At 57.3% G+C, this 11,208-nt stretch overlaps 1 pseudogene across 1 annotated transcript; it reads left to right on the plus strand.

The window, feature by feature from the left end:
- Nucleotides 1-7,090: 7,090 nt before the first annotated feature.
- On the plus strand, nt 7,091-7,717 carry LOC306953466 (GTP-binding protein Rhes pseudogene; annotated as a pseudogene). The gene has a single exon. The product of its transcript is annotated as a GTP-binding protein Rhes pseudogene (transcript).
- The last annotated feature ends 3,491 nt before the right edge of the window (nt 7,718-11,208 follow it).

The following is an 11,208-nucleotide window of genomic DNA, read 5'->3' on the forward strand; positions in this document are numbered from 1 at the left end:
CCGAGCGCAGAGCTCCCCATGCCAGCAGCTGCAATCAGCAAGTCTCTTTGAAGATATTTCATGCTCTGCTGTGCCACAGAGAGAAATAAGCCTGTTTTCTGCCCGCCTCTCTCTCGAGACCCTGAATGCTGTTCAGCCTCCAAGGAGCTGCACAGGGAAGCAGGAGAGCGGCAGAATCTCACATGCTGGGACGAGCAGGAGCCTTCCTCCCCCTGGGCTGCTGCTGCTGCTGCTGCCCGTAGGGCTCATGCAGGGTAATCCCAGCTCTGAGCAGTGTCAGCTGCAGCACTGCAGCAGATCGGGACAGCACCCACAAACAGTGGCCCCAGAAGCTCAGTGGGTGCAGGGCAGCTCAGCACATTGCCCTCAATGGCTCGAGATGCAGCCTCCTGCTTCAGGGAGGGCAAACCTGCCTACCATTGCACAGCAAATACTGCCAGAAACATGCTGAGAGCAGGGAGGGCACAAACCTGCAGCCAGCACGGCCCAGAGGAGCCTTCCACCTCTTCATCACCTCCGCCCCTCCATCCCACTCTGTCCCAGCCGTGCTGGGGTGCAGAGGACAGAGCCGATGTCCCTTTGCAAAGTGCCTCATGGTGCCTGGGGCCGTGCCAGGTCACCCCGCACCGCTGGCACTCCATAAACAGAGACAGGACAAACCTCCTCCACGCCTTTGTTTTCTCTTCGTTGGCACCACGAGCGGTCTGGGTTTGTAGGGCAGCAGCTTGGGAACACGAACTCACCGTAGGGTGATTTTGTCTTCATGCTGAACTCTTCCTGGAGATGTCAGCTGCCAGAACGCGTCGTTTCTGCTTCACGGGACTGCCTGAGTGCTCCGTGGGCACAGCACAGTGACAAGGAGGGAAGGACACTGGGAGGAATGCTTCGTTCTGAACAGCTCTGCTGACAGCTGCTGGGCTGAGCTGCTCCTTGTGGGGCCCTGAGTGATGGAGGACAGTGTGGGGTGGCTGTGGGGAGCAGAACCACCGCTAGGTGATGGCTCACATGGACACAGATATGGGAGAGGATCCTGGGACCCTGCAGCCATACACAGCTTGAGGCAGATGGATTTGGCAGCTATTGGCCCCCCTTCTGTTCTGCCATTCACATATAAGGTAGGGATGGCTGTCTCCTCCGCTGCCTGTGCTAAGCTGGGGGTGTCTGAGAGGCAGGAGGGCTGATGTGTGCCATGCAGCCATGAGGAGTGACTTTCAGAAGCCGCATCGTGGCCTTACCCAGGGCTCTGCCCCCAGCTGGGGGCTGCTTTCTGCCCAGGGGGTCTGAGCTCAGTGTTTTCCACCTGCTCCTTCCTTTGGAATCCCTGTGCATGCACAGAAGGGATGCGATGCTGGGGATGACTCTTTTGCCTGTAAGGAGGTGCAGGGAGCGCACAGCTGCTTTGGTTTCTGGCACATTGTTGCCTTGCCTTGGTTTACTTGGTAAAACCATTGGTTTATCCCCTTGCAGCTGCTCCAAGGGAGGTTCTCGGCAGCAGGGAGGGACACACATGGTCCGGGGAGCAGAGCCTGGGCTGTGGGCTGAGACCTTCCTCTTTCCCACGTCCCTGTGGTGCAACAAGCAGGAACTGAGCCCCATCCATCAGCTCACAGACAATGGCTTCAAACGCTGTTGGAAGGGCTATGAATCACATTGCACACACACACACACGGGTCACTGCACACTGGAAACAAAGGCAGTGCACCTGGCACAGGTGGCTGTGACCCTGTTTGCTCCAATAGCGCCGCTGGGGTCACCATCCCAGGGGGTGAGCCAGAACCGTGGGGATACGGCACTGAGGGGTGGGCAGTGGGCATGGTGGGGGTGGGATTGAGGTCTTTTTCAAGCCGAGTGATTCTGTGAGCTGAGCACAGCGCTCCACACACTGGCTTTGGCTCAGCACCCCCTGCCAGTGCTGCTGGGCGGAGATGAGACCTGACCTTCCCCAAATCCAGCGCAGGGCCGTGGTGCAGCTCCCCACAAAGCAAAGCCGGAGGCAGAGGTTGGGTGGCAGCCGTCGGATGAGCCGCGCCGTGCTGCTGCCAGCATTGCGGGGTCACACGCTGCTGCTGCTGCTGCTGCTGCTCACCGACAGAACGCATTTTGGGGACGTGGGGATGAGGTGCTCTGACAGGCGGCAGTGCCCCGGCGTGCACGGAGCCGGCAGATCTCCTGCAGCGCTGTCAGCAGCACTCAGGGTGATCTGCTTGGCTCGGGGTTAAAGCTCCCCCTGTGCACGCCTGCAGCAGGAAGGAGTTTGCTCACAGACATGGCAGCAGAAGCAAGGAGCGAGGCATGTGGGCCAACACTGACGTCGTTTTTTTGTGGCGGTGATGCAAAGGGGTTTTGGCTTCTGACGGACAAGAGGATGTTGAGGCCGTGGTGGCCCAAGGAATCGTGGCTGTATGGTCAGAGGGACTGCGGGTAATGGCAGCGTCACCGGGGGGTGTTTACAGTGTGACATTTCCATGCAGTCTGAAAAAAGAAAGCACTCGGCTTTCAGGGCAAGAGCGGCACATCTCCCTGCTGCTGGAGGGGGCACGGAGCAGAGCGCTGCGATGGGGCAAGGCACAGTGGGATGGGAGCCTGGAGGTGAGGGGGACACATCCTGCACCTGCATCCTGACCAGGACAGCAAAAACTTCTTTGGGGTGTCAGTGTCAGCCATGGCATCAGCCATACAGCCACCTCACCTCTGGGCTGCAGCCCCTGCGTGGGGGAGAATCTCAGCCCATGAGGATGCTCAGCTCCAAGATGGAGCCCTGTGCTTCCGGCTAGAGGGATCACATCACGCACCAGTGCTTTGTGTCCTTCCCCAGTGCCACTGCAGTGGGCAAAGCTAAGCAGAGGTGGCTGCTGGGAGCACTGGGATCATTGGGAGCACTGGCAGCCTGCAGCACATTCCCTGTCTGTACAGAGCATGGGAAGGGGCCAGGCTGCACCCCTGCACACAAGGGACATGGACCCCAGGACGCCCAGTGCCACAGCTGTCACCTGCTGATGACCCCATAGCACTGCTGCACAGCCTCACCCGGCGTCACCTTAGGAAATGCCGTGTCGGTGGCCCAGAGAGAGGCAAGCTTCTCTCTGCCGCTGCTAATCCTGGCTGGAGCGAGATAAGAGATGCTATAGAAACTCCTCTGAGCCTGAGAACAGCTGTGCTAAATCCCTTTAGTCCTAACAAGAGGTGTTTCCAGGCAGCCCGGCTCCCATTACCCCGCTGGTACATGCTGTCCGCACCTCTTCTGTCCTGCACATGGCTCCCACTGGATCAGCAGGTGCTGTGTGGGGCTGGACAGGGAGGATGCCCTCGAGCAGTGCCCTCAAAGCAGTTGGTGCCACCAGCAGTGATGTCCACACCTGGGCATCTCATTCCCATCTCCAGTCCCATCCTAACCCATCCTCATACCTTCCTCCATCTACATCCCCATTCCCGTCTTGATCCCTGTCCCCACCCAACCCATGCTCATCTCCGTCCCCATCACCATTTTCCATTCCCATCTCCATCCCCATCCCCATCTCCATCCTCATCCCAACCCATCCTCATCCCTGTCCCCACCCCCATCCCCATTCTCATCTCCATCTCTGTCCTTATTCTCATTCCCATTCCCATCTCCATCCCATCTCCAACCCCATCCTCTTCTCAACCCCAGCCTCATCTCATCCCCACCCCATAACCTTCCCATCCCCATCCCCACCCCCATCCCCACACATTACTCGCTCCACTGATGCCTGGCCAGGAACACAGGCAAGCCCCAGCCCTGGTGCCACCCCGCAATTAGAGCCTTTAATTAATCACCAACCCCATCCGGCTGTGGGGTCACCGTACGGCCGAGCCCTCCCCGTCGGGGCAGCACGTACCCAAGAACAGGGAACAGGATCCTCCACAACACACTGTTCCAGACGGTGACACGGAGCACATATAGCGTCGGTACATCTATGCATCAGGGGCTGCAGAAAATGTATGGAGTTTCAGATTTCTCCTCTCACCTGTTGCTAAAGCAAAGGCCATTCGGATTTAATCTCCTGCTGGGGAACGGGTGGCTTTAACCCCCTCCTGTGTGGCTGTGGGTCGTGCTGGGGGTGCTGGCTGCCTGCTGGGGGCACTGGGAGCACCGGGGGCAATGGGTGCAATGGAAGCTCTGGAGTCATTGGGAGTACTGAGGGCAGTGGGGTCACTGGGGGCACTGGGGTCGCAGGGAGCACTGAGGCCATTGGGAACACTGGGGGCAGTGGGGGGCAATGGGAGCACTGGAGCCATGGCACCACTAAGGCTGCAGCTGCAGCACATCCACTGCCCATTCCCCATCCCTCACCCTGCTGATGCCTGGTCGACCTCAGCCCTTGTACCACCTTGCAATTAGAGCCTTTAATTAATTCCAGCCCTATTCAGGTGCCCGATCCTCTCCTGTTTTTGCCACATCTCCAACTCAGGACTCAGTTCCAGAGGGAGAAATGATGCCTCTCACTCCAGACCCCCACCAGACTTCTGCCTGCAGAAATGGGAGCTCAGGATGCTCTCATTGGGGTTTCTCATCGCCACCCCGCTCCTGTCTCGGTTGGAACAGCAGCACACGCAGCTGCCCTCACGTACACCATGAATTTATCCATGGGCAGAAGCAGAAGGCAAAGCAGGCAGTGTGGGGTGGGAGCTGGGTTGTCTGGCAGGTGACAGCCTCCGCTGTCCAAATGCTGCCAGGGAGCACATGCTGAAGCCAGAAGAGATGGGCAGCAGGGCAAGCTCAGCATGAAGGCACTGCTAGTTGTTCCCATACCCATCCGAGCTAAAATGTCACATTTAGGCTGGACACAAAAGGCTGCAATGGCAGCAGAGCTGCTCTCCCCCCTCCCTTGGCGCAGGTTCCCCCCGCTCCTTGCTCTCTCCTGCCAGCAGCCATCAGCTAAAGCGTAGAGAGAATCATGCAAAGGGCCTTTGGAAATATTCATTGCTCATCTCTTAACGAGATTACTTCCAAAATCCTCCGTTGCTTTGAGGGAGATTTAGAACCTTTCAGGCTCTTGGTAACCATAGCAGCGCAGATGTGAAAACGCACAGTAGACAGCTGATGTGAGAAGTGATGGGAGATGCAAAGAAGCACGAACAGAATTCCTTCCTGATGAAAAGAAATGTATCTATTTTTGGCTTTAAACTGTTCACAAAGCTGGGCTAAGGTTATGCGTTGTGCCCTGCTGACATACCATCTTTGGTTCAGCTGATGGCACCAAGATGTGGTCACTGTGTCAGCTACATGCACCCTTCGCCCAAAGCTGGCACTCCCTGTGGTTCCATCCCTCCTCCCAGATTTTGGCTCACCGAGCTCCTATGGTGTCTGCTGCACCTCAGCTTCACTGTGGGTGAATTCTGGGCGTCGCCTTTGGGACATTATCTGGGCAGAGCACAGCGTGAGCAAAGTGCTGAGTGCCAGAGAGTCGGGCACCAGGGCCTCCCTTGGGGACCCAACGCTCCCCTTGCCCAGAACAGACTGCTGAGGAGGGCTGCTCACCTCAGTGAAGCTCTTGGCTGTTGCCACAATGCATAGGGTGAGGCATGAAGAGGAGGGAGAGGAGGGAGACCCTTCCTTCTTGTGGAAGGGACTTTCCAAATCAGCAGACAAATTCAGCCAAAACTGAAGGGCAATTTGCAGTGGAAAGAAAATCGATTGCATTAATATTACAAAAGCAAGTCCAAAGCTAAGGAAAGAACCCACAAACACAAAATCGTGCTACAGGTTTGTCCTGCCTTTTCAACAGGTGTCCTCTGGACTTCCATCTTTCAGAAACCAACTTCATGATTTATGATTCTACCTTGAAAAGAAGAAGTGACCACCGAGACCATGCCCTCAATCCATGTGCTGATGAACAACCCTCATCCTCCCAACACAGTGAACACAGGGTCTTGGAACCACAGCATGGTTGGGTTGGTTGGAAGAAACCTCAATGCCCACCTACTGCCACCCCTGCTGTGGGTTGGCTGCCCCCAGCTCAGGCTGCCCAGGGTCCTCGAGCACCTCCAGGGATGGGGCACAAACACTGAGTGCCCTCTCCTCCACCATTTGCTCAGGACAGCAGCGAGCTTCACCACCATTTCCCAGCGCTGAAGGTCTGTGCCCATCTCCCTGGCACTGCTCCAGCTCTGACCCAGTTTTTCTGTGCCACTGCCTAAGAACGTGGCCCACATCCAAACTTTCTCTCCACAGCTGGTGCCAGGGACACGCAGCGCTGCCCATGGTCGCCGTGTTCACAGCTGTGTGCCGTGCCCCAGTGCTCCGGGTACCAGCAGGGACGCGGGTCACAGCGTGGCTGTGGTCAGGGCAGCATTTGCAACGCACCACCCAGCACTGGCTCGCAGAGGTGACAGTATGCTGTTTGTGGGCAGATTTTGTTTTTCCCTCAGGATAAATATTTTATGAAACCACTACATAACTGACAGTTGGACATGAAGGCTACGACGTGTGGTTTTCAGCGAGCTCTCACCATTCCCCTCCGGTCAATTATCTCAGCGGAGCACAGAGCGGTTGAGCCCATCCACAGCGATTTGATGTGCAACCCGAGCTCCAGGACGCACATAGGGACGAGAAAAGCTACAGATGCCAGCGGGCATCCCCTGCCACGTCTGCCCATGAGCCACCCAAGCGGAGGCTGAGCCCCCATGGCTCCCTGCCCAGCAGCCCATGCCAAGAAGCCAGAGCAGATCTCCCAGCGCAGCGATGCTGCCAGCTCCCGGCGCTGCCGGCAGCGGTGAGAGTTACACACGCATTGCGCAACGCAGCGCGGTGCTCTCCAGGGCCGCAGTAGCTTTCCTGGACTGCGCGGCGCGGATTGGCCCGCAGCACCCTGCTCTCCTCCCTCCCTGCCCTCCCTTTCTTCAGCACCCTAAACCCACAGAGATTGGACAGCCGGGTGCCACATGGCAGATTGGAACCAGGATAAAAGATGAACAGCGTCTGCTGGGAGTTTGCAAAGAGGTGGCACCAAACTTTGCAGAACGGGGAGCAGAGACGGACAGACAGACGGACAGCAGAGCTGCAGCCGCCCAGGGACGCTCAAACATTGAGCGGCAGTTGTAGAGCAGCCAGTGCCCTCTGCTCCCAGTCATGTCCCTGGTAGGGAAGGAGAAGAGCCACGTGCGCTTGGTCTTCTTAGGTGCGGCCGGCGTGGGCAAGACGGCCCTGATCCGCCGCTTCCTGCTGGACACCTTCGAGCCCAAGCACCGGCGCACGGTGGAGGAGCTGCACAGCAAGGAGTACGAGGTGAGCGGGGCCACCGTGACGCTGGAGATCCTGGACACCAGCGGCAGTTATTCCTTCCCAGCCATGAGGAAGCTCTCCATCCAGAACAGCGACGCCTTCGCTTTGGTCTATGCCGTCGACAACGCCGAATCCTTTGAGAGCGTCAAGAGTCTGCGGGAGGAGATCCTGGAGGTGAAGGAGGACAAATTCCCTCCCATCGTGGTGGTGGGCAACAAGGCGGAGAGCGGCGGTGAGCGGCAGGTGCCGGCAGAGGATGCGCTGTCACTGGTGGAGCTGGACTGGAACAGCCGCTTCGTGGAGACGTCAGCCAAGGACAACGAAAACGTGCTGGAGGTCTTCAGGGAGCTGCTGCAGCAAGCCCGGCTGCCTGGGCGGCTCGGCCCCGCGCTCTGCAGGAGGAGGGAGACCTTCCCCAACGAGCACGGGCTGCGGCCCCCCATGAACAAAACCAACAGCTGCTCCGTGTGCTGAGCCCAGCGGGATGCAGGTGGGCTGCCGGCCAGGACCCCACTCCTCCCCACCCTTCCCTCCTCACCCGGCACTGTGGGGTCAGCGGAGCGCGGGGAGGGAGGCGGATGGGATGGTGCCGCTTTGGTTTGGTTGGGAAGGCGTGGGGAGAGGGCAGGATCCCAAAAAAGGGGGGTGCCCATCTGGGATGCAGAAGGCACTCAGCTGTGCTTGCAAGAAGGGGACAGACAGTAGGACGTGGGCTGCATGCAGCAGAATGCATCTCTATGGGCACTGTGCCACCAGCACCACTGGGTCCCCTCCGGGTTCTGTGCCCCAATGCCCACACATGCAGTGTCCTGGTGCAGTTTGTGGTTATGATGAGTGTCTGAGGTAGTTGTGTTTGGATAGGCGCGTAGAGCATGTGATAGGGCAGCCTATGCATCTCTTCAGTTTTCTGTTTGTTTTTTTAAGCATACCCAATAAACACGGTGATTCAAAACGGAGCTGGAAAACGTGTGGGTTTCTTCCTAACTGTACAGATAGGTTTGTGCCCAGACCCTTATCGCTGCCTCTGCTTTCCCTGCTCTGGTCTCTGCCCTTATCTCAGTGTCCTGGCACTGCCCTACTCGCAGCCCCAGCAGCATCGCTGCACTCTGTGGGACCACTGTCCCCATAACCCCCCCCAGGACAGCTTTTACCAAGCAGTGAGCAACGGAAAATACAACAGCTCATCCCACATCTGAGTACAGAAATAACAACAGCCCTTAAAAGGCACCATAATAAAAATCATAAACACCATCATGGGACTGCTGGTACCTTGTGCTCACACAGCCCTGACTCCAGCACTGCAAAAAGCACTAGAGCCTTTGCATTCTTACACTCAAACCAAGAGGATGGGAGGCCCCCTGATGGCCCCCTCCACTCATAATGTGAAGTAACCCCAACCCCTTGGCTGTCCCATACTCGGCACAGCACCCAGTGCCATTGTCCAACCCCAGCTCTGGGCCCCCCTTGGCAGCAGGAAGGGGTCGTGGCCCTGTGCAAGGCTTGGGGTTGTGGTGCTGACATGCAATCCTGAAGTGTGAGTCGGGTCAATGGGGTTGGGCACAGCCACAGCCCCTGGGAATTGGAGTTTGCAGTGGTGGCCGCGCAGGGCGAGGTTACAGACCAGGACGTCCCACATCTGTTTGGCTCTTTGTTTTAGGAGAAAAATGTGCTTGCAGTGCGATGAGGTGAAGAAGCAAAGCTCATGTTCTTCCCCCAGCAGCAACAAGGGATGTGGATTTTCCTTCCCTACTGCTGAGTGCAGCTGTGGGATCCAGCACAGGGATCCCCCTGTGCGTCCACTTCATTAAGTGGCTGTGGCTTAAGTTAGATCTGGGCTTTCATAGGCAGTCTGTTATAGAGTCACTGAGGTTGGGGAAGTCCTCTAAGGTAACCAAATCCACCCCTACTGTGCCTGCTGCCTACCTACCTCCCCCAGTGCCACACCTTATAGGAGTCGTTCTGAACCATGGGGGTGGCATGCAGAATCACAGAATGCTCTGGGTTGCAAAGGACTACAATGATCATCCAGCTCCAACCCCCTGCTGTGTGCAGGTCGCCAACCAGCAGCCCAGGCTGCCCAGAGCCACATCCAGCCTGGCCTTGGATGCCTGCAGGGATGGGGCATCCACAGCCTCCTTGGGCAACCTGTTCCAGTGCCTCACCACCCTCTGGGTGAAAAGCTGCCTCCTAATATCCAACCTAAACCTCCCCTGTCTCAATTTAAAACCATTCCCCCTTGTCCTATCACCACCCACCCTTGTAAACAGCTGATCCCCCTCCTGTTCATACGCTCCCTTCAAGCACTTCCCTTCAAGAATGAAGGCTGCTCTCCCCATCCCCAGAACATCGCCATGACCCTGAGCATCTCTCCATGGAAACTCTCCATCCCCACCTGGTCCAGTGACCCCAGAGCATTCCCAGCCCCATCCATCCTCCCCCGCAGCGCAGCGCGCCGTTCCACATGACGAAGCACATCCCACAGAGATGCTCCGCTCCATTTACAGACACAAACAACCGGGGACCATCACAGCACTGCCTGCGAGAGCTGCACGGCACGGGGAGGGGCTCAGCTGCGGCAGCGCTGCGCCCAATGGGTGCTGCTGTGATGGATGGAGGGACGCAGCGCACGCACTGAAACCGGGGGCACCCAGCCAGAAAGCCAAACACTGTAAAAGGGGGAAGCGATACGTGCTTGTGGAGGGTGTAATTAGCAGTGTTTGTCTTTGGGGCCGATGCTCAGGGTGAGCACCCTGCAAAGGGCCGAGCAGCGCTGCGCCTTCCAATCGAAATCAGAGGAAATAATGCCTGCTCTGATTTCTCCTATCCCGGGGTACAGGCAGTGAAAAGCAACCATGAGCGCTGCACCCAAATTCACAACACTGCAAACAGAACCAGAACTGCTCCTTTCCACTGCTGTTAGTACACGGCATGTTTTCTCCAATATAAATGTAGATTGAGCAAAGAATGGGGGAGATGGGACCACAGAGAGGTCAGGGTCTGCTCTGGATCTGACCAATTCCTTCCCCCTGAGCAAAAGGGACAATGGAAGAGTTAACATGCAACTTCCAACACTGGGTGGAGGAGGCGTCGGGCAGAGGGGGGTCTCAGCATCAACAGCAGCATCATGGCAGCACCATTAAATTGCTTTACTAGCAATTGTATTTACTGAAAGGCAAAGGAACCTTCTGGCTCATTGTAACATTTTAATAGCCCTGACATCATGGCTGCTCTGGGACCACGTTCCCATCAGTGTACAAGCAACTTGTTTTCAATGCATCAGTCAGTAAAAAACGAGCAGCGGGAGCACCATCGTCACTTCCAACCTTCATTGGAGAGAACGGTGGCAGTGTGGAAATTAAGATGGTCAGTTCTGCTGTCTGCGAGGGCTGGATGGGCCGTAATGCAGCTGGGCAGTTTGCAACATGAGCTGCTAACCTGAGGTTGGTGTGAACCAGATGCCATGCGGGCAGTCAGTCTGTGCTCCCTCAGGAAAGCTACAGTGGGTGGGCAGGCGGTGCAGGTGCCTCCCCCAACCCCAAGAGCACAACACGGCTGGAAGAGACCCTGGAGATAAGGGAGAGGGCAGAGGCTGTGCTGCTCCCAGGGCCACCAGGGTTTTGTGGGTACACTATCACTGCAAAGCCACCTGTGGGTACAGCAGCCCGTGTCCTATGGGATCTGCACATGGGCACAGGCTCTGCTGTGAGACCCCAGGGCAGAGTGCAGCGCCTCCCCCACGCCAGCACCGTGCAGGACTGGGCTGCCGTTACCTGGGCTGCGCGGCCATCCACGCTCACGCTTTGCTGTGCATCCAACGTTCAGAACTCCCTTTCCCCGAAGCTGGCTGTGCAGATCATCATCTGCATCATACAGAGCATTCGTTCAGCATCGTACACAGGTACAACCGGTGCAGCAGGGGAATGCTAACGGACACTTGGCAGCAGCTCATGCACAAGGGCGCTGGG

The sequence above is a fragment of the Tetrao urogallus genome, assembly GCF_951394365.1.
Source record: "Tetrao urogallus genome assembly, chromosome: 18".
Lineage (NCBI taxonomy): Eukaryota > Metazoa > Chordata > Aves > Galliformes > Phasianidae > Tetrao > Tetrao urogallus.